This window comes from Podarcis tiliguerta (assembly GCF_965153285.1).
Source record: "Podarcis tiliguerta genome assembly, chromosome: 2".
NCBI lineage: Eukaryota > Metazoa > Chordata > Lepidosauria > Squamata > Lacertidae > Podarcis > Podarcis tiliguerta.
The window spans coordinates 36,495,714-36,522,290 of NC_139535.1; the positions used below are offsets into that span (position 1 = coordinate 36,495,714).

The 26,577-nt window shown below is 44.3% G+C and overlaps 1 protein-coding gene across 2 annotated transcripts in view; it reads right to left on the reverse strand.

Moving 5' to 3' along the window:
- Positions 1-3,839, reverse strand: part of TMCC1 (transmembrane and coiled-coil domain family 1) — a 107,246-nt gene extending 103,407 nt beyond the window's left edge. The window contains exon 1 of one of the 2 annotated variants that reach the window (XM_083429044.1): positions 3,541-3,839. The gene's annotated coding sequence lies outside the window, so the exon portion shown is untranslated. The remainder of the gene's footprint in view (positions 1-3,540) is intronic. The other variant, XM_083429043.1, reaches the window with a different exon arrangement.
- Between the last annotated feature and the right edge of the window lie 22,738 nt (positions 3,840-26,577).

Below are 26,577 nucleotides of genomic sequence, written 5' to 3' on the forward strand. Positions count from 1 at the left end.
TGCTCTTTGGGGCTGGGGGGGGGGGATAATATTTTTTTCCTTGATTTCCCCCTCTAAAAACTAGGTGCGTCCTGTGGTCCGGTGCGTCCAATAGAGCGAAAAATACGGTAATTAGTCTACTGTCTCACACATAAACACAGTCTCACAAAATGTATCTACTGCTTGATTGTAAAAAACAAACAAAAACACACACCTTTAAGCGGTTTACTAAAAACAAAAACAAACCTTAAGATTATCAATAAAAGACTGTTAAAAACAGCTATTTAAAAACATTCAAAAGATAATAAAATCAACTAGGGCCACAGGGAAGATATAGCACTATTACTTACAATCCAAATCCATCCAGTTTTGTATGATTAACAAAATAGGAGGAACGGCTAAAATGATTAAGGCCTTGTGTTTATCTTGACACTAATTACATATCATAAGTTTCACAATACTAGTACCAAGAGAAACTTCCTCCCCAGCAAGGGTCCCAACTTGAATAAAATATTGTGGGGGCCCAGTTAAACCCCGCCCCACATAATTGAACACATGATGCAGTGCACACACACCATTTGAATGGGAATGCCCATCAACTTTGTGGAGGCCCAGCCCCCTCAAATATTTTATTGTGGAGGCTGAAAGCCCCCACAATCCCTTAAGAGATGGCTCCTATGCTTCCCATGGCAAACAACAGATGAGGGGAGCAATTTCATCATTGTTAAGGCCACACCCATACATTGTTTAAATACCCTGGTGTAATCATTTTTCTCTTTGATCTAGTATATTAAAAAACCAGAAATTTAAAAAAGGAACAATAAAACTGTGCATGCACAGATAAATACCTTTGTGCGCACACAGAGCAACAACCCATATACACAGTAAAGTCCTAGTGTGGATGAAGCCTAACACAAGGTTGCTTTACTCAGTGCAAACTATTTCCTTCTAAAGCAGGGGTGGCCAACTCCCAAGAAACTGCGACCTACTAACAGTTAAAAACTGGCAGTGGTCTACTCCCTTTTTGGGGGTTCAGGTCAAAGTTGTTGAGTTTTTCAGGGAGGAGGTAAAATGTCGAGCTTTTTTTAAGGGAGCCACAGTTGTTCAGCTTCTTTGTGGGGAGCCAATGATCAACCAGTGATCTACCGCAGATGTCCAGTGATCTACTGGTAGATCACAATCTACCTGTTGGACATGCCTGTTCTAAAGCAACCAACTCAGTACATCAAATCCAAATCAATGAATGCCACATCACTTTTTCAAAGCTGTCTCCCATGGTAACATTTCTGTTCCAATTCTTTTAATAGCTTCCCATGCTAGAGACCTATTAAACTTCTAATTCTGCTTGGAAATATTATTACATTTATTTTTAAAAGGGAAAGGTTTGCTTAGGGAGCAACGAACTAGGAAGAATTAGGGTAACCAATTTACTGTGGAGCAGCATTTTAGGAGGATCTTCTGCTCTCCCCTAGCATGATCACTGGAATCAACAAGGGTTTTAAGTATTTACCAATCAATGGTACACCTGATGGATTACAAATGCAAGGAACAGTGAAGGGTGTTGGTTAGCAAACTATCAGAAGACACTGACAACTGTAGAAGAATCCCTCCCACTCAAGTTTTTCCAGTATCTGCAACTGTTCCATAATACATCCCATGATACAAACAGTCTTTCCTTCCACTCAGATGCAATGTGAGATTCTGTTCCTAAGAACACATAAAAAACCTGCAAGATCAGGCCAATGACCCAGCTAGACTGGTATCCTTTTCTCAGTGCAAAAACCCACATGCAGGACTCAGATTCCCAGCAACTGGTATTCAGAAGCATACTGCCTCTGATTGTGGAGGCAGAGCATAGCCTTGTTCTCCATGAATTTGTCTAAACTCCTTTGAAAGTCATATTAGTTGGTGACCATCACTGCCTCCTGCAGGAGCAAGTTCCATAGTTTAACTACACACACTGCATGAAGTAGATTACAGTGGTACCTCGGGTTAATTCGTTCCGGAGGTCCGTACTTAACCTGAAACTGTTCTTAACCTGAAGCACCACTTTAGCTAATGGGGCCTCCTGCTGCTGCCGCGCCACCAGAGCACAATTTCTGTTCTCATCCTGAAGCAAAGTTCTTAACTATTTCTGGTTTAGCGGAGTCTGTAATCTGAAGCATATGTAACCTTAAGCGTATGTAACCCAAGGTACCACTGTATTTTATCTGTCCTGAATCTTCCAACATTCAACTTCATGGGATGCCCACGAATTCTAGTGTTATGAGAGAAGGACAAAACATTTCTCTATCCAATTTCTTGGTCTTTGCAGTACTTTTCCTGATCTGAAAACAAACCCAAGTTGAGCATTTAATATTGCATTTTTAAACACGTTCCAAGCATTTTGGAATGAAATGACCCCCTTCACTTTTCAATTTCCTTTTTTCCAACCCCCTCATCTTGTGTTTCCAACAGTAATCATGTTGAATTTTCTTGGCAGCTGGCCATTTACAAGTATGTTTAGTTTAATAGCACTATGGTCACTGCTCCCAACAGCTCTGACTACACTTACACCAGGTCCTGGTCCCATAATCCTAATAATTCTTTAATAATTCACAACAAACCAGAATACAGCTGTGCCAGTATCTTAGTTTTTTGAGTTAACCACTACCCCACTCCTTGGCCCCACTACAGAGAAAAAGCACCTTCAAATCGTGTTGGAGGCCCTCTTTCCCACACTATTCTACTTAAAGCAACAACAGCAACGAAAAACCAGACCAGCAACTGAAAAATAAACCGGCCCCTGCACAGATGCAATCTCAACCCCGGCCGCCCAAATCTGTTTACTTTTGCGATGGTGGCATGCTGCAAAGCAGAATCTGAAGGCACGGGAGAGGTGGTGGTGGGAGAGGGGAGGAAATCAAAAAAGCCCGTTTAAAATACAATGCACCGCTTTAACGTATGCCTGGTTTAAAATAGAAACTATTAAAAACGGCACCCTGCCTAAAAACCCATGCGTGCAAGGGTGCGTGCGTATACACACACACACACACACACACACACACGTGTGTGTGTACACACATATACAGTATACCCACAACCTTAAAGCAGCAACCATCCCCACCAAGAACGATATCTAACTTTGAGGATACTGATCACCCCCCATGACTTTCCCCAACCCTGCCCGTCTCTTCCTCCACCCATGGATGCAATTAGTTTCGGGGCAGAGGGGATCACTCAGAGAAGGGCTGCTTTGGAAGTGGTGGGGGGGCGGATAAGAGGAGGAACAAACAAGCCCCCTCCCCTCGCAAAGAGTTCTGAGGGAACGAGAAGGGGCAGCAGCAGTTAGGGAGGATGAGGAGGAGGGAGGACGAGAACCGGCCCCAACTGACGAGAAAGGGGCCTCCGTGGGGGTTGGGGGGTGCATTAAGACCCTCCTCGCCCGCGACCCCGTCCCTGAGGGTGGGCGCTGAGAAGGGGGAGCGCAGCTGGGCCCTGGCCGAGGAGAGGAGGCGGCAAGAGAGGAAAAGCGGAGGGTCGGGAAAAGGAAGACGCTGCTGCTGCTGGAGGGTCGCTTACCGGCTGTGGGAGTCGCGGGAGGCGACGCCCCAACGACTCCTGTGCTGCTCCTGCTGCTGCTGCTGCTGATGGTGGTGGCGGCGGCTGGTCCTCCATCCCAGCCGGGCTCCCAGCGCCGCCGCGGCCGCCGCCGCCAACTCTTCTTTTCCCCCCCTCCCTCCTCCTCCCGCCTCCTCACGGCAAAGACAACGACGCCGCGTTATTGCGCAAGCGGGGAAGGAGGAGGAGGAGGAGGAGGAGGAGGCGGGCGCGAGCCACAGAAGCACATAGCTCTCGCTCGCTCTCTGACGTCACGCGCGTAGCTCGAGGGGCGGCGCGAGGAGCCGTTCGAGCGGCTAGCCCCGCCCCCTCCCTCCTCCTGCTGACATTGGAGGAGGAGGGCGGAGGGTTGGAACGCTGGGGATGCGGTGGAGGGTTGGCGGGAAGGGGGCGGGGCATCCTCGCGCCTCTGCGGCGGGTTCGGCCTCTGTGGTTGAAAGCGCGGATGGTGCTTCCTCTTTCCCACGGTTGCCAGGGAGCAGGCACACGCTTGGCTGCGCGCCAGAGCCACGTGCTCGGTCCGAAAGAGGGGTGTTTTTTTCGGGGGGGGGGAGGGTGAGATGGTAAGCAGCTTCAGAGGCGCACGCGTTGTTTTTCTTTGCTCTGACATAGAGGCTAAATTGCACGTTCGTTGCCACCTCCTCTCCGTTTATTATTATTTATTAGGTCATCCATCGCTTTTCACTTTATAACTCGGTGAGCCTTATTTCTGAGAAGGCGTGCACTGAAGGCACGCTTAAAAATAATAATCCCGTATTTCATCTCAGAAGCTGAAGGTGGCTTACATGGTTCTCCCCATTTTATCATCGCAACAAGATCGTGACTGATCCAACATCACACCGTTGACTGTGGAGTTGAATCCGGTTCTTACTAGTCCTATTCGGATACTGCCATGTTACTGTTGATCTGAAGACAAGGAATCAAAGTTTTGCCTTAAGTCTCTGCTGTTGCAATGAACTCTGTTGTAATGTATACCCAAAAGCCGTGACAAGCCAATTTAAACACTTTAAGTCCTAGCTTTTACAGACGGTATTAGATATCTCTCGAGATTCTACACACTAAAGCAAAAAATGGTGGCTTCCATTCATGAATCAGTGCACCAATAAAGTTTGTAGAGTTAATGTGAAGGGATTCATGATTCGTTGAAGAAAGTAGACCAGAGGAGGCAGGCCTTTTACCAAAAAGATCTCACCCCAAATGCACACACATGAGCTCATAATATGTTGAAAACATTTTGACATTTTCAAAAGATTGTACGAATGCATAAAAATCAGCTTGATATTGCATGCACTTAGGTAACCAGATTTTAAATCAGCCCCAAATATTGAAGCTTAGTTGGCTTTAGAACTGTTGTGGTCAAGGAGAAGGGAAGGGGGAAATTCCATTCCATAAGCAAAAAAAGCCTCTTGCTGAAGCTTGTCAGATCAGAAAAAAGTAATCAAGTGTCAGAAGAGGAGGGAGACAAATCAACATCGCAGCATGAAGCAAATCTGTCATTCAGCCACAAGAGTCTATGAACCTAACGTTTAGTTAGTCTAAAATTTGGACAACAACAAGCAATAGTACATGAAGCACACTGGCCAATTTGTGTGTGTTTAAAGCTCAGAAGAAGGGACGCGGGTGGCGCTGTGGGTAAAAGCCTCAGCGCCTAGGGCTTGCCGATCGAAAGGTCGGCAGTTCGAATCCCCGCGGCGGGGTGCGCTCCCGTTGTTCAGTCCCAGCGTCTGCCAACCTAGCAGTTCGAAAGCACTCCCGGGTGCAAGTAGATAAATAGGGACCGCTTACTAGCGGGAAGGTAAACGGCGTTTCCGTGTGCGGCTCTGGCTCGCCAGATGCAGCTTGTCACGCTGGCCACGTGACCCGGAAGTGTCTCCGGACAGCGCTGGCCCCCGGCCTCTTGAGTGAGATGGGCGCACAACCCTAGAGTCTGTCAAGACTGGCCCGTACGGGCAGGGGTACCTTTACCTTTACCTTAAAGCTCAGAAGAGCTAATACTTCTTAACCATGATCTCGGCAACCAAAAGGTGCATACCTCTTTTGCCCCACATACCTAATTCTCGGTCCCCACTCTGTTCATTTTGTTAGCTACCAAAAGAGACCCTTTCAACTTGTTCACTATCCTGGGAAGCACTGAAAATTAAAGCTTTCTCCCATTACCAGGGAAAGGGGCAGACTTTCCCTGGTTCTCATTTGATAACCTCTTCCTAGGGTGGTAGGAATCCCACCCTCTATTTGAACGGCAGTTTGGTCCAGTTGAAATATACAAACCGTAAGACAAAAGGGTCTGGCCAAACTGCGAGAGGCAGTGGAAGACAGGAGTGCCTGGCGTGCTCTGGTCCATGGGGTCACGAAGAATTGGACACGACTAAACAACAACAACAACAACAAATGGGTGTGGACCTTTAAATTGACCATAAGCTGTGAGCATCAGGACAGCACACTCAACAGCCACACCCTGGTCAAAGCCTTCCTCAAGATGGCCAGATTGCTGCTATTTTGAATTTTGTATCTATTGACATATGCAAATCTGTGCCCTCCTTTAATGACATGTAAGCAGTCCTATCTGTTCCTCAAGTTTCCTTTCACAGTTTGGTCATGGACAAAGGAAGGTTGAGGAGAGAGAGAGAACACACTGGGGTGTTTTTGCCTTCGGTGAATAGATTCTACATTTCTTGCAATGCTGTTAGTACGACTTACTGTACCTGACATGGGTGTGGTGGGAGTGTGGAGAGTATTAATTGGTACAATTGCACAACATTTCAACTTGTTTCAAGACTATTAACAAAGCCTAAGCGAGTCTTCTGCTGAGCCTCTGATATTTATCCAATGTGACTGGTCTTGTGTATTTTTAGAATGCTGCACCCCTTTGAGTGGAAACTGATTTGATATGGGGAAAAGAGTGCCCTTGATCCATTTGTCTCATACAATTAGTTTATCAGAAGTGGGGGAGGGAGGGATTGTCTCAGATAAAAGTTGAAGCCATTCTTCTGATGCTGACTCAGTTCATTTGTCCATGTAAATCACAGCTCTGTTCATACCTTATTAATTTTCCCCAAATAGTTACACAATACAGAAACACAAAGCTACTTGACTTCAAGTAGCCTTTCAGAAAAAGGAACTGACCTTTTATTTTTAAGCAAAATGCTGAGTCCAATGCATGCAGAATGAGACCCGTGTGGTCCATCTAAACGAGCATCCTGCTTTCTTCCCAAAGACGACAGCTAGATGCCTACAGGAGACCCATGAGGAGGACATGAAAGCAACAGCCCTCCGCTGCTGATGCTTCCCAGCAGCTGATCTCCAGAGGCATTTCAACTTGTTTGCCATTAGCATCTTATAATGTGCATCTGAAGCCATGCATGAACATGATCAACCTGGAATCTTGCCAATAGTTTTCCCCCCTTTTCTCTTTTTGTCCAATAGCAATAGCTTCCTATTTAAGAATATAAGAACCACCCCACTGGATCATTCCAGCATCCTGTCCTCACAGTGCTCAACCATAGGTCTCTCAGACGGCCTTCTGGGTCATGTGGCCAGCATGAATAAACTGCTTCTGGCGCAACAGAACACCATGAAGAAGCCATAGCGCATGGAAATGCCGTTTACCTTCCCACCACAGTGGTACCTATTTATCTACTTGCACTGGCATGCTTTCGAACTGCTAGGTTGGCAAGAGCTGGGACAAAACAACGGGAGCTCACCCCATCATGGGCATTTGAACCACCAATCTTCCAATCAGCAAGCCCAAGAGGCTCAGTGGTTTAGACCACAGCGCCACCCGCTCCCCATAATTCTATACACCTCTGTTATGTCCTCTCTTACTCCTTCCTCCCTAAACTAAAAAGGCCCAATAGGGGAGTTGCTCCAGCCCATTAATAATTTCCATTACACCATTCTTCATTTTTCAAGCTTTCCAGAGTGTGGAAACCAGAACTGGACACTGTATTCCAAAAACAGTCGCACATATATAATGACATTATGATATTTGCAAGTTTTATTTTCAACCCCTTAACCAATTATTCCTAACATGGAATTTGCCCTTTTCCACAGCTGCTGCACACTGGGTCCACATCCACAGCGAGCTATCTGCCATGACCCCAGTACAGTATCTCTTTCCTGGTCAGCCATTGCCAGTTCATATGGGGTTAGGATTTTGTTTTATTATAATTATTTCCCCCCAATGCACATCAACTGCTTTAAGTTGAATTGCATATGCCATTTTAATTCCTGCTCACCAAGTCTGGTGAGATCCTCACAAGCCCTTTTTGTCTGAACCATACAGAATGCTTTGGTGCCATCAACAACCTTGGTCTGCTCACTGCAGTTCTCAACCTGTGGGTCCCCAGATGTTGTTGGACTACAATTCCCATCACCCCTGAGCTCTGGCCTTGCTAGCTAAGGGTGATGGGAGTTGTAGTTCAACAACATCTGGGGATCAACAGGTTGAGAAAAGCTGCTAGATCATCATGATGAGGCTACTACACCTTTCCCCATACATTTGTTCCCTGGTTCTCTCCAACTTGCCATAACTAGCAGGACTCCCAATTATTTTGACCAGCAAGAAGGGAAAGGAGACCAGATGTACACACTAGAGAAGGAAAAGCTTACGTTCTGTTTCCTCTGTAGTTCTAAAGCTACAACATGAGTAGTTGCCATCTGTTTTAAACTGCCCCTGCTTCTATAGCTGTAGTAGCAGCTTAATAAACAGATATTAAGGAAGTGAAACTGTTTCCTATCATGGAGAGAAGTAACAGAGAAGGCTTCATCTAGAATGATTCTTGATGGCTGCTGTCAGGGGCAGACTTTGGTCTTTCAAATTTCATCGGTGGCCTGTCTGAGGTCTACCCTCCTCTGCCCACTTGTGGCCCTCCTCTTCCCCAGGGGCTTGGGGGGGGGAGGGTTAAATTCACAGGATCCCTCCCTGTTTTTTCACTGGAATTGCAGTTGTCTCCTCAATTACTAAGTTGAAGTTAATTGCATCCATTGCCTTGGAGGGATGAGGCCGAGCAGGTTAACACATGTAACAAGATCCTAAGGGCCACTTTTTCTAAGGACTCACAGTTTTAGGAGGAGAGAATAAGGTACACAGGGAGGAGACGTACTTAACCCCTTCCTACCCTCTTTTTCCAGTGCAACCATGGCATAATACAGAGAGCTTTAAGTTTTGCAGCAATAAGTCTGGCCTTTTGTTTATATAATAAAGGCGGCTAAAGAGCAAAATGCTACAATATATATTATGCCAGAATGTAATAGGTTATGTAATCCCAAAGACTTGAAAGAGTTTGTGAGATTTTCCAAACAAGGCACACTAAAGATAGCAATAATGAGTCATGCTTATCACCTAATTACATGGAGATCAGCTCATAAAACATGTTAATTGGCATGCACCAAGTCATTTTAAGCATACCATGTTATGTGGATTTGCAGATTCAAAGCGAGATTGCAAAAAGAGACTTTCGTTTTGTTCCAGATCAAGTAAGTCAGAAGTCGGCTGCAACAACTTTTTATCATCTTAAGCTTACTCAGAAGACAATCATGCTGACCACAAGAAAATATTAAGAACACACATTTTAGATTTCCTTCTGAATTGTTTGGCCAGGTTCATTGTTGCAAATAGCTTTGCCTTTTTTTCTAACATGGATTCGGATCTTCAAGAGCCAGATGGGTAGGGTATGTATGTATGTATAAATGAATGAATGAATGAATGAATGAATAGTATTAAAAATATACACTTGCTCAGCACTATTTGGCATCTGTCTGTTTTGGGAAACAATGGTGGAATGTGCCTTTGGGGGTGAAGTCAAACTGTTGGACGGTTGCGGTGCCTGAAAAGCTATATGAAATTGAACTTTGACTATCATACAGCCATTTAATGGCACAAAACCTCTGTCTCAGTGCTTTTCCTCTAGAAATAAAGGGTGCCGGTACTGTGTACCCTTGAGAACCCACAGAAAATAAGCACTGCTCTGTGTTCAGTTACAGCAAGCCTAGAAAAATGTGAAATTGTGGGTGCCTTGTCATAAACAGAGGTCTCTTAAGGTTTAACCAAAATTAGGAGAAAGCCATGTTCCTAAGGACTCCAGTGGATGAACTACCGTTGGCATTTGTCATGACAAGGATTCCAATACGGGGCTACATGTTTTTTATTTTAAAATGGTGCGTTTTAAGAAGAAATGCTTTAACCAAGCTGTACGGTTTAATGGGAAGAGAAGAAATTCAAGGGACACTTAGCAGCCTCGTTACCGTTAGATTAACTTACTGATACTTTTGCAGGAAATGTATAATTGACACCAAGAGCTCAGGAAGTCAAGCAAGTTATTTAGTTTCCACAGAAAGCAGACATGACAACTGAAGAACAGTCCTACTAATGAGCCAGTTCAGAAGTACTCTGTCATAGATTTAAGTATTATAACCCCAGCATATTCCCCAGTATAACAACACTGCAATACAAAAGGTTCAAACTAACCTTACAATTTGAGCAGCCACACCCAGCCACACAATGCAGCTATTGGTAGCGATGTCCATTGGAGGCTCAGTCTTAATTATATAGCTTTCCCCATTCAGCATTCTTCCCAGCAAACCAATTAGCTTTCACTAACCTCTTCTAAAGGCTCTTTCTAGAAAAATACTTGCAACCGCCCTCCTTTCTCTAAAACGTTCTCTACTTGTACCACAAAATTACCATAGAAGAAATAAAAAGCCAGATTATCTCTGGAGTTAATTATTATACACAAAAGGTAAGCTAAGGGTTTGAGGAAATGAGTATAATATTAATGCAGCCTAAAAAAAAAGAAAAACCTTCCCACATATTTCTGCATAATTAGTTGTACAGAAAGAGCTTGTTAACTGCAGCTTTTTGGTATTTATTAATTCACTGCTAAGTACGTGGTTTTGAAACCTTTTATATGGACCAGTCCAATGGCCTTCTGCGGAAAGGCCTTTAAATTGTCATGTACACTTATGGCTTTGTTTAGACACAAAGTGCACACATGAGCATGGATTTGTGTAAAAGGTTCCTGTTTCAAGTGAGATCTGTCATCTTAGTAATAAAGAATAACAATTGCCCCACTCTGCATCCCACTGGAAAACTACATTTAAGCAAACCAGCATTCTTCCCTGGTCTTTAATCACTATAGAAACCATCACTGGGTAACAGTTGGGATATGGATTCAAAGCTTCCAAGCAGCGTCATCTGTACAGCTGAAAGTGGTGACTCAGATGCCGTTTGCTTCATGGGGTATCTGAGCAGAGCTGGTGTAAAGTGGGAAAAAGGAGGAGTTGTTCTCATTGCACCACAGTTGGCAATTCTAAACATGACATTCAAAGCATGAGCTACTTCCAACCACAGGTATATTCTATTCAGTGCCATTTTTAGCTGCTTGAGATGCACGTACAGTGGTGCCTTGGTTCTCAAACTTAATCCGTTCCGGAAGTCCGTTCAAAAACCAAAGCGTTCAAAAACCAAGGCATGCCTTCCCATAGAAAGTAATGCAAAATGGATTAATCTGTTCCAGACTTTTAAAAACTACCCCTAAAACAGCAATTTAACATGAATTTCACTATCTAACAAGTCCATTGGTCCATAAAATGATAGCAATAAACATTGTACAGTGGTACCTCTGGTTACGTACTTAATTTGTTCTGGAGGTCCGTTCTTAACCTGAAACTGTTCTTAACCTGAAGCACCACTTTAGCTAATGGGGCCTCCCGCTGCTGCTGTGCCGCCGCCACGCAATTTCTGTTCTCATCCTAAAGCAAAGTTCTTAACCCAAGGTACTATTTCTGGTTTAGCGGAGCCCGTAACCTGAAGCATATGTAACCTGAGGTACAACTGTACTGCAGTCACACAATCAGTCAGTAGTTGAACTGGGTTCCACACAGTCACAAAAACAAATTAACCGAAAAAGCCTCAAAAACAAAAACGCAAAATAAATAGCAGAAACAAAAGCCCCAAACGTAATCCATTTTGGATGTCTGTTTGACTTCCGAAATGTTCAAAAACCAAGGCGCAGCTTCTGATTGGTGCAGGCGCCCCAGAAGCAATAGCCGACAGCTTCTCCAGAAGTTTGGCTTCTGAAAAACATTCGAAAACTGGAACACTTACTTCCGGGTTTTCAGCGTTTGGGAACCAAGGCGTTTGAGTACCAAGGTACCACTCTATTTGGGAAATGTGGGTGGCATTCAGCCAAGGCCACGTTCATACCATATATTTAGAGCAATATCTTGCTGCTTTAAAAAGTCATGACTTTGCCTAAGGAATTATCGGGGCTGTTAAGAGGACGGAGAGTTGTTAGGAGACCCCTATTCACTGTCTAGATGTACTGGAGAGGTTTAACAAGCCATCCCTCTTCACAGATGACTCCAGTGAGGTCTCCAGAAGTTCCCTGCGAAGAGGGCGAAGTCAATATTTTTAAAATTGATTAGAAAAAACATCTCCTCTTGGTACAGAAGCTCTTCCTCTACTTTCTTGTACTTGAACTGTTACCACGATGTCTAATACGGTGTATTAGACATCTTCCCTCACCGCAGGCAACTCTAAGTGTCTTTACAAAAACAAAACATATTAGAAAGCACATGGTTGACTCTATGCACAATATTTTGTTATTCTCACAATATGGAGTATTAGGAATCATACGTTTGGTGGACACATATAGGGGTTTCTACAGACGCATGTAACAGTGCCCCTCCCTCAGCTAGGAGGCAAGCCGTCCTTTGAAATGCAATTTTACTTTTCTTGTCATGTAACAGTGCTTCAAGGCTGAGAAAAGCGATGCTGGAATTCTGCCTTCTGCACAGCTATTATAGGTGAGGAGCCCCCCCCCGGTTATTTATTTCCATTTAGTCATCCCGGGAAGCAAAGTAAAGTGATGTCTCTCTCAAGATTAATGGCAAGCTGCTTTGTGAAGTGCTTGCAAAGGCACAATCTGTCCACCTTCGAGGTATTAAGAACACGTCATCACCACTGAGAGTGTGTCGCAACAACAAGTCCCCAGTAGGGTTTTAGTAGAAGCTGTAATTTGATTTGCTAACTCCTGTGAATAAATTGAAGCAGATATCTATTTGTGGTTCAGATAGCCTAGTAAACCAGCAATGAAATTATAGCCTGTAATGCCTGGAAGGGTTCATTTTACTCGGCAGGTAATGCCGTTAGATTCTGCAAATGCGGTCCCTTCTGTGAGCGCATTAGTGCGGCCATTAATGCTACTAAAATAAAACACACAGTCTCCAGTGCAGGAAAATATCTATTCCCAACGGAATATGAAGTGCCTAATTTGATATTCCACGAAGGAAGCTACTGAGTAAACACAGGATCACATCCTTTTTCGAATGCAATACAACCGGAACCTGCGTTACTTCAGCAGCTCTCTTGTTTGATCTTTGGATTAGTTTTGCCCAAACACAGGAGAAAATTCCACCTCTAGTTAGGATGGAGTTAAAACACAGCTCATCAGTGATAACTTTGTGGGATGGGCAAGGCTGGATTTAGGTTTGATGAGGCCCTAAGCTACTGAAGGTAATGGGGCCCTTTTTATGTCCAGCTGTCCTATGTCAACAACAATTGTCGCTGGTTTTATGTAGAATATATGGTAATTTATGGACCTAATAGGTATCTAAAGCCATTTGCACATAACAAAATATGTATTTTATCAAAGTAATTGTTGAACTGAAATACAGGAAGTATATGAATAGTGAAATACAATTAAGAAGTATATGAATAGTGCAAACACATTGGCATTGGGCAATAACAAAAGTTCCTTTAGAAACACAATTTACAAAGACTCATAACCTAGTCTCTAGAAACTTGCTATAACATGAATTAATAATAGCATACTAGTGATATTTTAGGGAGCAGGCTAGCAGGCTGGGCCCATTACTTACATCACAGGAGTCCTACCCAACACAAAACACTGTTGCTGTATGTTGCTTTCATTTTATTTGTTTTTTATCTTATATTTTGGAAATGTAAATCCAGGGTTTTTTTCCCTTTAATTTTTTTGGGGGGCCCCAAGGGAGTGGGGCCCTAAACTATAGCTTGTTTAGCTTATAGGTAAATCTGGCACTCGGGGTGGGGACTAAAATACCGAAAGGGCGTGAGTGCTTGTATATTTTGCCTTCTATCTCAGGTTCTACAAATGCTAGAAACTTTTTTTTTTTTTAAATGAAAGCTTGGAATCTGGGGATCATGATTCCTCTGTTGATTGCCCTTTCCCAGCCTTTGGCTGTGCCTACCTTTCCTGAAATTAAAAGATTTCCTTAGGCAGTCCCCCCCACCCTCGAAATTCAGACTATAAACCTGGGTGATTATTCCTGTCACTTAAAATCATGTTATACAGCTGTAGTATACGTCAATGAACAACAGACTGGGTAGTTTTTCTTTTTAAAAACAACAACAACAACCCACAGTTTGTTTCCACCTGTGTCACTGAAAGTCTGAAACACTAATTACCTTGGAATAAAAGCCCACTGAGTGCAGTGGACCTTCCTTCTTCTTTTTAAGTATCTTTATTGGGTTTAAGGATCATACAAATACAGTGGTACCTCGGGTTATGAACTTAATTCGTTCTGGAGGTCCGTTCTTAACCCGAAACCGTTCTTGTCCTGAGGCACCACTTTAGCTAATGGGGTCTCCTGCTGCCGCCGTGCCGCCAGAGCATGTTTTCCATTCTCATCCTGGGGCAAAGTTCTCAACCTGAGGTACTACTTCCGGGTTAGCGGAGTTTGTAACCTGAAGTGTTTGTAACCTGAGGTACCACTGTAGTAAATGTTACAAATGTTACAAATAAATAGACCAAGTCTTCGCATGTCATGTGTATATCACAAAATAGCACCACACACTTGCAGTAATATCTACAACATACGATTCATTATTAGTGGCCAATGTAAAAGTTCTTAGTTCATAAATTGGTAGAGTTTAAGCGGTCGTCTTCTTTCTTTTGTGGCCATGCTCCCCCAGAGGCACTTTCTTCTGGGCAAATATGCACAGGCTTGCACTGCAGATGTTAACTTTTGTATAAACCCTCAAATCCATTTACTGGTAGTAAGACCTAAACTCTTGAGTGTACTCCTAAGTGGACCTACCTGATGAGCCTAGGGTGGCAGCCCCAAGTTGTATCTTGGGAAGCGGAAAGGATGTAATGTATCTTCATCTTACTTTGATTTGACATGGCTGCACATTAATATTCGCAGAAGAAAATGTGATAAATATTGATTTGAAAACATGGACCCCAAATCATGGGCACCAACTCTATGGGGCTAAGGACACTTCAGCCCCCCCAAGTATGTGGGGATGGGACTGAGCCCCCCAATATTGAGGGGCAGGGCCTCGCTGGGCCTCTCCGTGGTGGTGGCAGGCTTCATCGGGTCTTGCGGCCTCCTCCCGACGTGTGTGATGTCACACGTGTGTCACACATGGGACGTCATGCACACGTGATGAGCCCCCCCTTGCAATGTCGGGTGGAACATGGTGCCTCTGCCCCAAATGTACCAGTTAGTGTCAGACTAGGACAGGCAGCCCCAAACTTGGTACTCCAGATGTTTTGGGACTACAGTTCCCATCATCCCTGACCACTGGTCCTGTTAGCTAGGGATGATGGGAGTTGTAGTCCCAAAACATATGGAAGGCCAAGTTTGGGGATGCCTGGACTAGGATATGGTTAAAAGGGGTGTTGGACGAGGATTTGTTTTGTGCATCCCCAAGTTGGTCCAAAGAGAGTTATCATTCCATGTCACAAGCAATGCAAAAAACACAAGGGGCACAATTCTTGAAAATTCCCAATTACCTTTATTATTTCTGCTCTTAGCCCAAATAGTCAGACTGTGTAGATCTACGCACACTGGGAGTAAGTCCTATTAAATTCGGTGAGATTTGTGACCAGGTAAATATGCATAGGGTCAAGCTATCACTGCATATTTCTAATAAATTTTCAAGACACATTCTTTGAGGGCACACATTACGTTAAGTATTATACACATGTAAGAAGGACACTCTCGGCTCAAAGGATATCAGAAGTATCTCCTCTTTGCTAAGTCAAATTGTTATCGGAAAGAAACAGGTCAGCTGTCAAAGTGAAGGATTATCGCCTTCGCTGCACGCATTCCACAAGTAAGGAACACATATATCATACGCTTTCTCCTTCATCTACCCGGTACTTTAAATAGGTTACAGTCTGCGTTCCAGTGAGCATAATTTGCTATTGTAATACTTTTGACTTTTGTAGCATTGTAGTGGTTGCAAATTCAGCCCAGCATGTCCTGTATTTTTAGAATGCTCATGTGTGCCTCAAAAGAATCGTACCTGCAAGACACCTTGCTGCTAACTAGGTCACAGTTAGAGGAGGATGCTCATCAAACAGTTCTTCCTAGAGAGGCTGTATGTGACCACCGCATGGTGGTCAGCCATTGGTGACTGAACCAGTTCCAGCTATATGACCAGTAGGACCAAACACAGATGTCACCTTAAGTACAATCTGAATCCACATGGCGATGCGGATTTGCATCTTCTTTTACTTCAGGTGTGAATCTTTATTGCTAGATTGGAGCAAATTTTGTTGTTGTTTAGTCGTTTAGTCGTGGCCGACTCTTCGTGACCCCATTTGACAAGGTGCCCCATGATATTCTTGTAAAGAAGCTGGTAAAATGCGGTCTTGACTATGCTACCACTCAGTGGATTTGTAACTGGCTGACTGACCGGACCCAAAGGGTGCTCATCAATGGTTCCTCTTCATCCTGGAGAAGAGTGACTAGTGGGGTGCCACAGGGTTCTGTCTTGGGCCCGGTCTTATTCAACATCTTTATCAACGACTTGGATGATGGACTCAAGGGCATCCTGATCAAATTTGCAGATGACACCAAACTGGGAGGGGTGGCTAACACCCCAGAAGACAGGATCACACTTCAAAACGACCTTGACAGATTAGAGAACTGGGCCAAAACAAACAAGATGAATTTTAACAGGGAGAAATGTAAAGTATTGCACTTGGGCAAAAAAAATGAGAGGCACAAATACAAGATGGGTGACACCTGGCTTGAGAGCAGTACATGTGAAAAGGATCTAGGAGTCTTGGTTGACCACAAACTTAACATGAGCCAACAGTGTGACGCGGCAGCTAAAAAAGCCAATGCAATTCTGGGCTGCATCAATAGGAGTATAGCATCTAGATCAAGGGAAGTCATAGTGCCACTGTATTCTGCTCTGGTCAGACCTCACCTGGAGTACTGTGTCCAGTTCTGGGCACCACAGTTCAAGAAGGACACTGACAAACTAGAACGTGTACAGAGGAGGGCAACCAAAATGGTCAAAGGCCTGGAAACAATGCCTTATGAGGATCGGCTAAGGGAGCTGGGCATGTTTAGCCTGGAGAAGAGGAGGTTAAGGGGTGATATGATAGCCATGTTCAAATATATAAAAGGATGTCACATAGAGGAGGGAGAAAGGTTGTTTTCTGCTGCTCCAGAGAAGCGGACACGGAGCAATGGATCCAAACTACAAGAAAGAAGATTCCACCTAAAGATTAGGAAGAACTTCCTGACAGTAAGAGCTGTTCGACAGTGGAATTTGCTGCCAAGGAGTGTGGTGGAGTCTCCTTCTTTGGAGGTCTTTAAGCAGAGGCTTGACAACCATATGTCAGGAGTGCTCTGATGGTGTTTCCTGCTTGGCAGGGGGTTGGACTCGATGACCCTTGTGGTCTCTTCCAACTCTATGATTCTATGATTCTATGATTCTATGATTCTATGATTCCATGGACCAGAGCATGCCAGGCACTTCTGTCTTCCACTGCCTCCCGCAGTTTAGTCAAACTCATGCTGGTAGCTTCGAGAACACTGTCCAGCCATCTTGTCCTCTGTTGTCCCCTTCTCCTTGTGCCCTCCATCTTTCCCAAATTCAGGGTCTTTTCCAGGGAGTCTACTCTTCTCATGAGGTGGCCAAAATATTGGAGTCTCAGCTTCACGATCTGTCCTTCCAGTGAGCACTCAGGGCTGATTTCCTTAAGAATGGAGAGGTTTGATCTTCTTGCAGTCCATGGGACTCTCATCATCCCTTATTGTACCTTGCTTTCTTCTTCTTCTTCTTCTTCTTCTTCTTCTTCTTCTTCTTCTTCTTCTTCTTCTATAAAAATCTCAATTTAAAAAAGGCCCAGGAATTTATTTTCATTGCCAGAACCAAGCTCATATTCCTGCCACCCCAAAAATCCATTCCTGGTCTTCCCCCCAAGCTTTCTTGGTTTGAATAGTTTAAAATGGGCAGAACTTTGTTGCAATTTGTTAGAGGTCTACTGCAAATCACTGGTGCATCGGGTCAAAGGCTCGTCTAGTCCAGCATCCTGTCCTCACAGCAGAAGCTTGCAAACATAACCTGAGCTCAACAGCACTGTTTCCTCCTGTGAATTCCAGCAAATGGTATTCAGAATCACACCGACTCAAGACAATGAAGGCTGAACAGCCGCCCAGAGTGGCTGGGGAAACCCAGCCAGATGGGCGGGGTATAAATAAATAAATCATCATCATCATACTTGGCATATTAGAATTGCGCTATTAAGGATTGAACAGTAGAGTTTTTATATTTGATATTCATTTAATTATAATAAAGCACTTTGTGCCTCCCCCTGTTTAACTCAGTTTTTTGTCCCGTCCCCCTGCATTTCCCACCATTAATAGCTGTACAACAGAGACTATAGTCTGGGTTTGTCTTAGAATTTGAATCAGATTTAAACCCATTTAGGATTTCCCCTTTAGCGTGGAGCTGGCAAGAATGGATGCCTTTGCTCCACATCTCATCTAGGGCAGGCATAGGCAAACTCGGCCCTCCAGATGTTTTGAGACTACAAGTCCCATGACCACTGGTCCTGTTAGCTAGCGATGATGGGAGTTGTAGTCCCAAAACATCTGGAGTTTGCCTATGCCTGATCTAGGGAGTACCTAAAATCAAACTGAATGTGATTCTAATGCATCATTGGAAAGCATGTCCAAGTTTTAAACACTTAACAGACATGGAAGAAAGATTTTCATTGGGCCCAGAGCATGTGGAAAAGGGAGATTTAACCCTCTCCTTCCCATTTAGGAGCCCAGGTAGAATCCACCCCCATGTTTTCCTAAGGTGGCCACATGGCGGGGAGGGCCTTTTATTGCTAGGAAGGTTTAAACCTCCCCTCTCCAGTAAATATCTTTCCAAGCCTCCTATTATTATTTTTTAAAATCCCAGCTGGACACACTAGTGTTACATCTAATTTAGCCTTTAAGTGAATGCACTATATAGGAATGTCTCCAAACTTGACCTTTCTGTATGCAACTCCAACGTCAACTATGGGGCATTCAGCAACTTCACATCTTACAAACTCTCCAAATCTCTTAGTTCATTGGTGGCGGAGATCAAGAGCTTCTCTGCTTGGAAACAGCCTTAATGATTAAACATTTTTGCTTCCGATTATCATTACAATTAGTTGAAATCCCAGCGATAGAGCATCACGCCGAGTTTCCTAATGAACACCATGTGGCTTTCCTTGCAGTTGTAATAACTTAATTAAAAATCTGGAGAAGAGAATGTGCTTGGGAGGGTACCAAGGAAATCCATTCCATTTTCAGCTGAAGCAGGAAGCAGCAGTTGCAGCATGCATGCCTCACGCAGTACAACTTAATAAGGAATGTTGCCAATACAGTGGAACCTCGGTTTTCAAACGTAATACATTCTGGAAGACCGCCTGACATCTGAAACATTCGAAAACCAAAAACTGAAAGTGGAAGCCTCAGTACAATAGGGAAACTCAAAATGGAAGCCATGTAGCATGTTCAGATTCTGAAAATTGTTCGAAAACCAGAGCAGTTACTTCCGGGTTTTCAGCGTTCGGGAGGCAAAACATATGACAATGGAGGCGTTCGATAATTGAGGTTCCACTGTATTTACCAATACAGTCGTACCTTGGAAGTTGAATGGAATCCGTTCTGGAAGTCCATTCAATTTCCAAAATGTTTGGAAACCAAGGTGCAGCTTCCGATTGGCTGCAGGAAGCTCCTGCAGCCAATCGGAAGCCATGGAACCTGTGTCAGATGTTTGTTTCCAAAAGAACATTTGCAAACTAGAACACTCACTTACAGGTTTGTGGTGTTCAGGAGCCAAGATGTTCAAGTCGCAAGGCGTTCGACTTCTGAGGTACGACTTTACTTTTGAAAATATGGATCTGGGAAGCATTTTAATTGGTTTCATCTACATTTGTCCATGCAATACCCAAAGGGTGTGGGGAATTAAATCTTACAATTCAAGGTTTTCGGGAATGAACGTTGCCAAGAGTCAATTCGCAGACACTTTGCTTGAGGATTACCACTTACCTGGACTGTTGCATGAGCGCAGGGAACAAACTACCTCAAGAAGCCATAGCTTTGCACACCACAGTCGTCCTTACACAATGGGCTTAGCAGCTATTGGCCTGTGCCTGTGACGCTCAGTGAGGATAATTCTTTTACTGTGAGAATGGGTCAGTCCTGAGTGCAGTGGGGAAGAGGAAGCAATTGAAGTTCTTGCTTTTCTGATTGGCTTACTTGACTGATTTATACAGTCCGTATGTGTTGTGTTTGTGCACATGTCCATGTGCCTACATTGGCCCTACTCACCCATATGACCCTCAGATGGATGGCTGAAAAAAGGTTAGTAATCTCTGATATATTTAGTAATGGTCCTAAAATTTAACTGCTGTTTATGCATAGAGGAAGCAATTGGAAAACTGTGACATCATCACGATTAGCCAAGAGTCCACTTAAAACTCTAATATGAAAGGGAAAGTGGTTTATAATCTTTCTTTTTTAAAAAAAGTTTCAGCCTTCAAAGAGGATTTGCCCGGAATTGGGGCAAAACCATTTAAAAATGAATGGAATGTAAGTAATGTTACTGGATTATCCAAGGACCGCTGGGCTGCAAACACTTTAGGATTACGATAATAAGGAGGAAATGTAGTAACTAGAGATTAAATCGCAGGTTATGGAAAGGAAGGTGTCACTGCTCGCTCGGTCTAAAATGAACGAATCTATACATCAATAACTATTAAAGCAAGTGAACAAGTATTGACACCCTTGCCGTTTGTCCCTCTGGCCAATTCAGTTGGAAAATCCAGACAGGTAAGAATGGCACTGGTTTATTCAAAACCAAATACAGATTCATTGATGTGTGAAGCGCACCATAACAAGGGAACACACATTTTGCCACTGAAAAATTCAAGAAAAGAAAGCACTAGCTGAGTGGGATCAATTATTTACCCCACAGTGCCACCTGGTGGAGTAAACCTGCCAATGTTTTCAAACACACTTTTCTTAATGTCCAACTCAAGAAATGATACTGTCAGGGAATACTTGTATTACAGGGCGCCTCAGCATCCTAAGAGCCAGAAAATAAAAAGGAATGCAGTGAAAGACACAGCCCAACCCTATGCATGTTTACATAGCACACTCTGATATAGATTTGACAATGCAGTCGTGCTTATTCTCAGTCCTAAAGTACCTTAGAGCTCTGCTTGGCCTTTTGGAAGTTGCCCTTGCAAGTAAACATGGTTAGAGTTAGACTGACTGAGGTTATGGGATAGTCATGTGTCTCCAGGTGTGTCAGACTCCAGGGATTCTCTCCTCCCCCCGGCAGCCTCCAGGTTCAAAGAGGAAACAAGAAAGTTCATATTTATGGTTTTATTCAGCAATCAGGGAGCAAGACGAGGGGACTAGTCCTGGATGCCATCATGGCGTTGCTCACTCTGAACCCCTCCTTTTCCTTCCCCAACAACACACCGTGTCCCTGCGGAAAGTCTCAAGGGTCACACGTCTCTGCATTATTCCCTCTTGAATCCGAATTGACCGGCGCGTCCTTGGAGAAGGAGGAGTTCCTGGGTTCTCCAAGGATGTGTCTGCTATCTGTTCCCCAACCCCCCTCCTTCTCCCAATACCTTGCAACTTGGCAGTTCCCTGTCCTGTCATGAACCAGTCCTGTCTCTGTCTCTTCTTGCAGCTACTGGAGAATTGGGGGGGGGGGGGAAGATTCTTCCCACTCCCCCTCCTCCTCCAAAAGAGGCAGAGGGGAAGGAGGGGGTATTTCCCAGCCCTCCTCTTCAGACCAGTCCCTGACAAGGTGTGACAATACCTAATTACAGTGGTACCTCAGGTTAAGAACTTAATTCATTCTGGAGGTCCGTTCTTAACCTGAAACTGTTCTTAACCTGAGGTACCACTTTAGCTAATGGGGCCTCCTGCTGCCGCCACGCGATTTCTGTTCTCATCCTGAAGCAAAGTTTTTAACCCAAGGTAATATTTCTGGGTTAGCAGAGTCTGTAACCTGAAGCGTCTGTAACCTGAAGCGTCTGTAACCCGAGGTACCACTGTATTTAAACAGGCTCAGTACATGGGTTGTATCCAAAGTTAGTCGTTACTGGGTGCTGACCCAACTGAAGTTAATAGGCACAACTAACTTAGCTTCATTCATTTCAGTGGGCCTACGAACTTAGTTGGATGCAGCCTCATGCTGTAAATGCAAGAGATGAAAGGAGAGGCATGAGTAACAAGAGGTAACCGAATCATAGAATTGTAGAGTTGGGAGAAACCTTGAAGTTTATTGGGTCCAATTCCCTGAAATGCAGGACTCTCAGCTAAAGCATTCATGACAGATGGACACCCACTATCAAGGGACTCAGTAGCACTGTCAAAACGGCTTTTACTGAGAGAAAGTTCCTCCTGATGTTGACTCAGAATCTCCATTCTTATAACTTGAAGCCATTGGTTTGGGTCCTACCCTATGTATGGAGCAGGAGAAAACAAACTTTCTCCATCTTGCATGTGACAGCCCTTGAGATATTTGAAGATGCCTATCACATCCTCATACAGCTTGACTTCCAGAACCGTCATCATCTTGGTTGCCCTCCTCTGCACACGCTCCAGCTTGTTCATACCCTCAGCACACCAGTAACATTTAATATATGTATTGGGGCAATGTTAGCCGTTAAATAAGCACAACAGTGTTTGTGATTAAAGGCCTTCAAATCAGATATGGTTGCCCTTTGCAACCACTGGGAGGCAGCAGCAGCCTAGGTTTGATTTCTTTGCATAGACACTCTATGCCTATATCAAACCACAGACGCTCAGGTGTGCTAGGGATGGGTAAGTATGTCAATTGCAATTTCTTCCAGTTTCTCAGTTTTCCAATAAAAAATTCAGTTCGCCACATCAGTTTGCATTTGTTTTTTTAAATGTCATCATGAAAATTCACCAGCTTTTGTGTGCAGTTTTCTTCTTATGTGCAATGCTGCCCCCTTTTTTACAAAAGGATTTTCCCCTAAAACAATTCATTCTTGTAGGTCATTTTCACTCATATAGGCATTCATATGGATAATATACCCCAGCACATGCATTTTTTGCACCCGTTTCATGCCTGGAAAGCTACCCTGCAAAATTCAGTGTGAATTTTGAAGGATGGCTCTGTTCAGACTCTCATATCATTTCAGAAAGTGTGGATTAGGTGAGTTCACCTTTAAATGTGAGCCCTATTGTATTTCTCCCCCCCCCCATCCCCAGCTGTGTCTCCATCATTAATTGCTGCAGGAAATTCAGCCGGGCTAAAAGCTGGAGGGGGGAAGCTGGCAATGGTTAGGCCTCTGCTCATGTCCTGGAAGAATAATTAATTCTTGTCCCCAAATACAGAGATTGTCCCATCCACCAAATCATTCAAAATGAAGTGGCGTGTCTCTATGTCTGCTCATATGATTGCAGACACTCACAGGTGGAGAAATGGTCCATCGCTATTTACAGTGTCACCTTCATTTTGTGGCACAAGGGGTCAGTGCATCTGGCTGTTATCCAGAAGGCTGGCGGTTCAAACTCGTCCAGGGACAGCTGTGGACAGGACTCCTGCATTTCAGGGGCCTGGACCAGATGACCCTTAGGTCCCTTCCAACTCTACAATTCCATGATTCTAACCCTGCTCCTTTAACAACAGCCTAAGATGCTGAAATCATCCAGCAGCAATTTACCTACTTAATAGCCCTGTTCCCTGCTTCGAAACAGGGCTAGAAAGAAGATGCCAGCCTTAAATACATCATGTCTATTCTCATGGGAGATGACACTTTTTGAACGACTCTTGTTCCTTTACCAGACATTCTACTGGTTTACTTTTTACCAAGCAAAGGTGCTCTAATGGGGTGGTGCTTGCTGATCGGAAGATTGGTGGTTCGAATCTGCATGACGGAGTGAGCTCCCATTGCTCTGTCCCAGCTCCTGCCAACCTAGCAGTTCGAAAGCACACCAGTGCAAGTAGATAAATAGGTACCGCTGTGGCAGGAAGGTAAATGGCATTTGCCTGCACTCTGGCTTCCATCACAGTGTTCCGTTGTGCCAGAAGTGGTTTAGTCATGCTGGCCATATGACCTGGAAAGCTGTCTGTGGACAAACACCAGTTCCCTTGGCCTGATGAGTGCCACAACCCCACAGTCGCCTTTGACTGGACTTAACCACCCAGGGGTCCTTTACCTTTTACCTAATGGGGGGAGGGGAGTGCACTGTTGCCTGATGTGCATCTATTAAAACCACACAGACCCTGCCAGGAATGGGGTGGAACCTGCGAAACTTGGTGATGCCCATCAGAAAGCAGGAGGGATGACGGAGGCATCGGACAGCAATACTGATACAATGGAGAGCCAGCCATCTTTTGCACGAACGTGGGCCTGAAATTCCACAGAGAATTGTTGTTCTCCGTGCTCCTCCTGAGAGTCTCTTGAATCAAAGTTTTCTGCAGACTTGAAGTGAATTGTCAGGAAATGACAGCATAATGAATAGCCTAGCATAGCTGAGAGGAAGCTTTGGCTTCTGTAATTGGGAATGCGAGATATAGAGATGCTGTTGGAAAGGAAATATTCTCGCAGCTCCTACCATTCCAAATGAAGAACACTGCTAAACTCAAAACAGCACTAGACCTGCAGTTCGGCAATTTGTGATGCGGAAGGATCTTTTGGAACATGCATGGAAAGGTCACTCATCCTTCTGAAATTGTTCAGCCACAAATACAGGATGTAGTTTGGGGTGGGGGGGGGGAGAGAAAAATCCAGATTGCTTGCCTTTACGTGTATTTTCTCCCATGTATTTCCTTTTTTAAATGCTTATGAGTTTGGAGTCTTTGATGGATCTGCATGTTGCTTTTAGGTGTGCACTCTCTCTCTCTTTTGCATAAAGGTAAAGGTACCCCTGCCCATACGGGCCAGTCGTGTCCGACTCTAGGGTTGTGCGCTCATCTCACTTAAGAGGCCAGGGGCCAGCGCTGTCCGGAGACACTTCCAGGTCACGTGGCCAGCATGACGAAGCTGCTCTGGCAAGCCAGCACCAGTGCAGCGCACGGAAACGCCGTTTACCTTCCCGCTATAAAGCAGTACCTATTTATCTACTTGCACTTAGGTGTGCTTTCGAACTGCTAGGTGGGCAGGAGCTGGGACCGAAAGACGGGAGCTCACCCTGCCGTGGGGATTTGAACCGCCGACCATACGATCGGCAAGCCCTAGGCACTGAGGTTTTACCCACAGCATAGGAAGCAGCAAATGAAGGACATGGATAATCCTAATAACGGCTCAAAGAAAAAATGGGCCACTTTTGACCATGCCTCAGATCTTCATCCCCTCAGTGCATTGCTCTCTCTCCCCCCCTACATTTCATCTTCACAACTACAATGTGAGGTAGGTCAGGCTAAGAGATAATGGCTGGCCCATGGTCTTTCCGTGAGTGTCATGGCTGAGGAGGGATTTGAACCCGGATCTCTATATCTTTTCCTGCTTTGCAGGGAGTTGGACTAGATGATCCTTTGGGTCCCTTCCAACTACAGTGGTACCTCGGGTTACAGACGCTTCAGGTTACAGACGCTTCAGGTTACAGACTCCGCTAACCCAGAAATAGTACCTCAGGTTAAGAACTTTGCTTCAGGATGAGAACAGAAATCATGCTCCAGCGGCGCGGCAGCAGCAGGAGGCCCCATTAGCTAAAGTGGTGCTTCAGGTTAAGAACAGTTTCAGGTTAAGAACGGACCTCCGGGACGAATTAAGTTCTTAACCTGAGGTACCACTGTATACAGTTCTATGATTAAGCATCAGACTTAGTGCCTAAACTGTTGAAACATACAGGAGGACAGAGGCTTGTGCAAGGGTAAAGTTTGTGCCATGCCTGCAAATCAATTTCTTGCTTTTTTGTAATTCAGAAGCAGAGCACTTGCCAGCAACTCCAGTTAGAACCCATGGCTTATTCTGGAAGGCTGCTGGTGTTCACATGCCACAAAAAAAGAACCACCTTTTTTACGGATCACTTTTTGAAATCTGCTTCCCCTGCCTTAATATAAACCTGTTTCTTTCTTTGGAGACTATTTCCACTGCCTTTCTGCAGTAGCTGAATAGAAGCGTCCCCCTTGCAACCATGCATGGCTAGTTCACAAAAACAACATTCGCGAGATGAAGCGGAAAATCGAGTCTAGTCTCCTGTGCTAATGATACATATACATTTAAAAATAAGAATTTTGCGTTTCTCAGACATGCAGTCAAAGCAGCAGAAAACTGCTCCAAAGCCTATGAAAAAACATATTATATAGCCTCTGTAATTAGGCTGCCTTTAATTACACTGGTCCCTTTCCCTGATCAATTTGTGACTTTTAGGTCTGTAATTAATCTTTCAGAATGTCAGACAGCTCACAGCACATTTATCTCTTTGTCACAAGGCACACCCCTACCAGTTTTGCCCTGTGTCCTCTATGTAGGCTTCATTATTTTAAACTCAGCTTGTGTGCCTCTCAAAGTTTTGTCGTTGTTCTTAGTATTACACGGCTATATATTTTCTAAAAGGGTTTGTCCGCTATGCGTTTGGACACCTGCTACAATATCGTAATCAAATTTTGCATGATTTCCCCTGAGAACTGGATTTTGCCTATGTTTGGGTGCCATTTTGGATCAAGATGGCGGATGGAACATTTCCAAACTGCACTGATCTCAATCCCTGATTTCAAAACTGATCTGA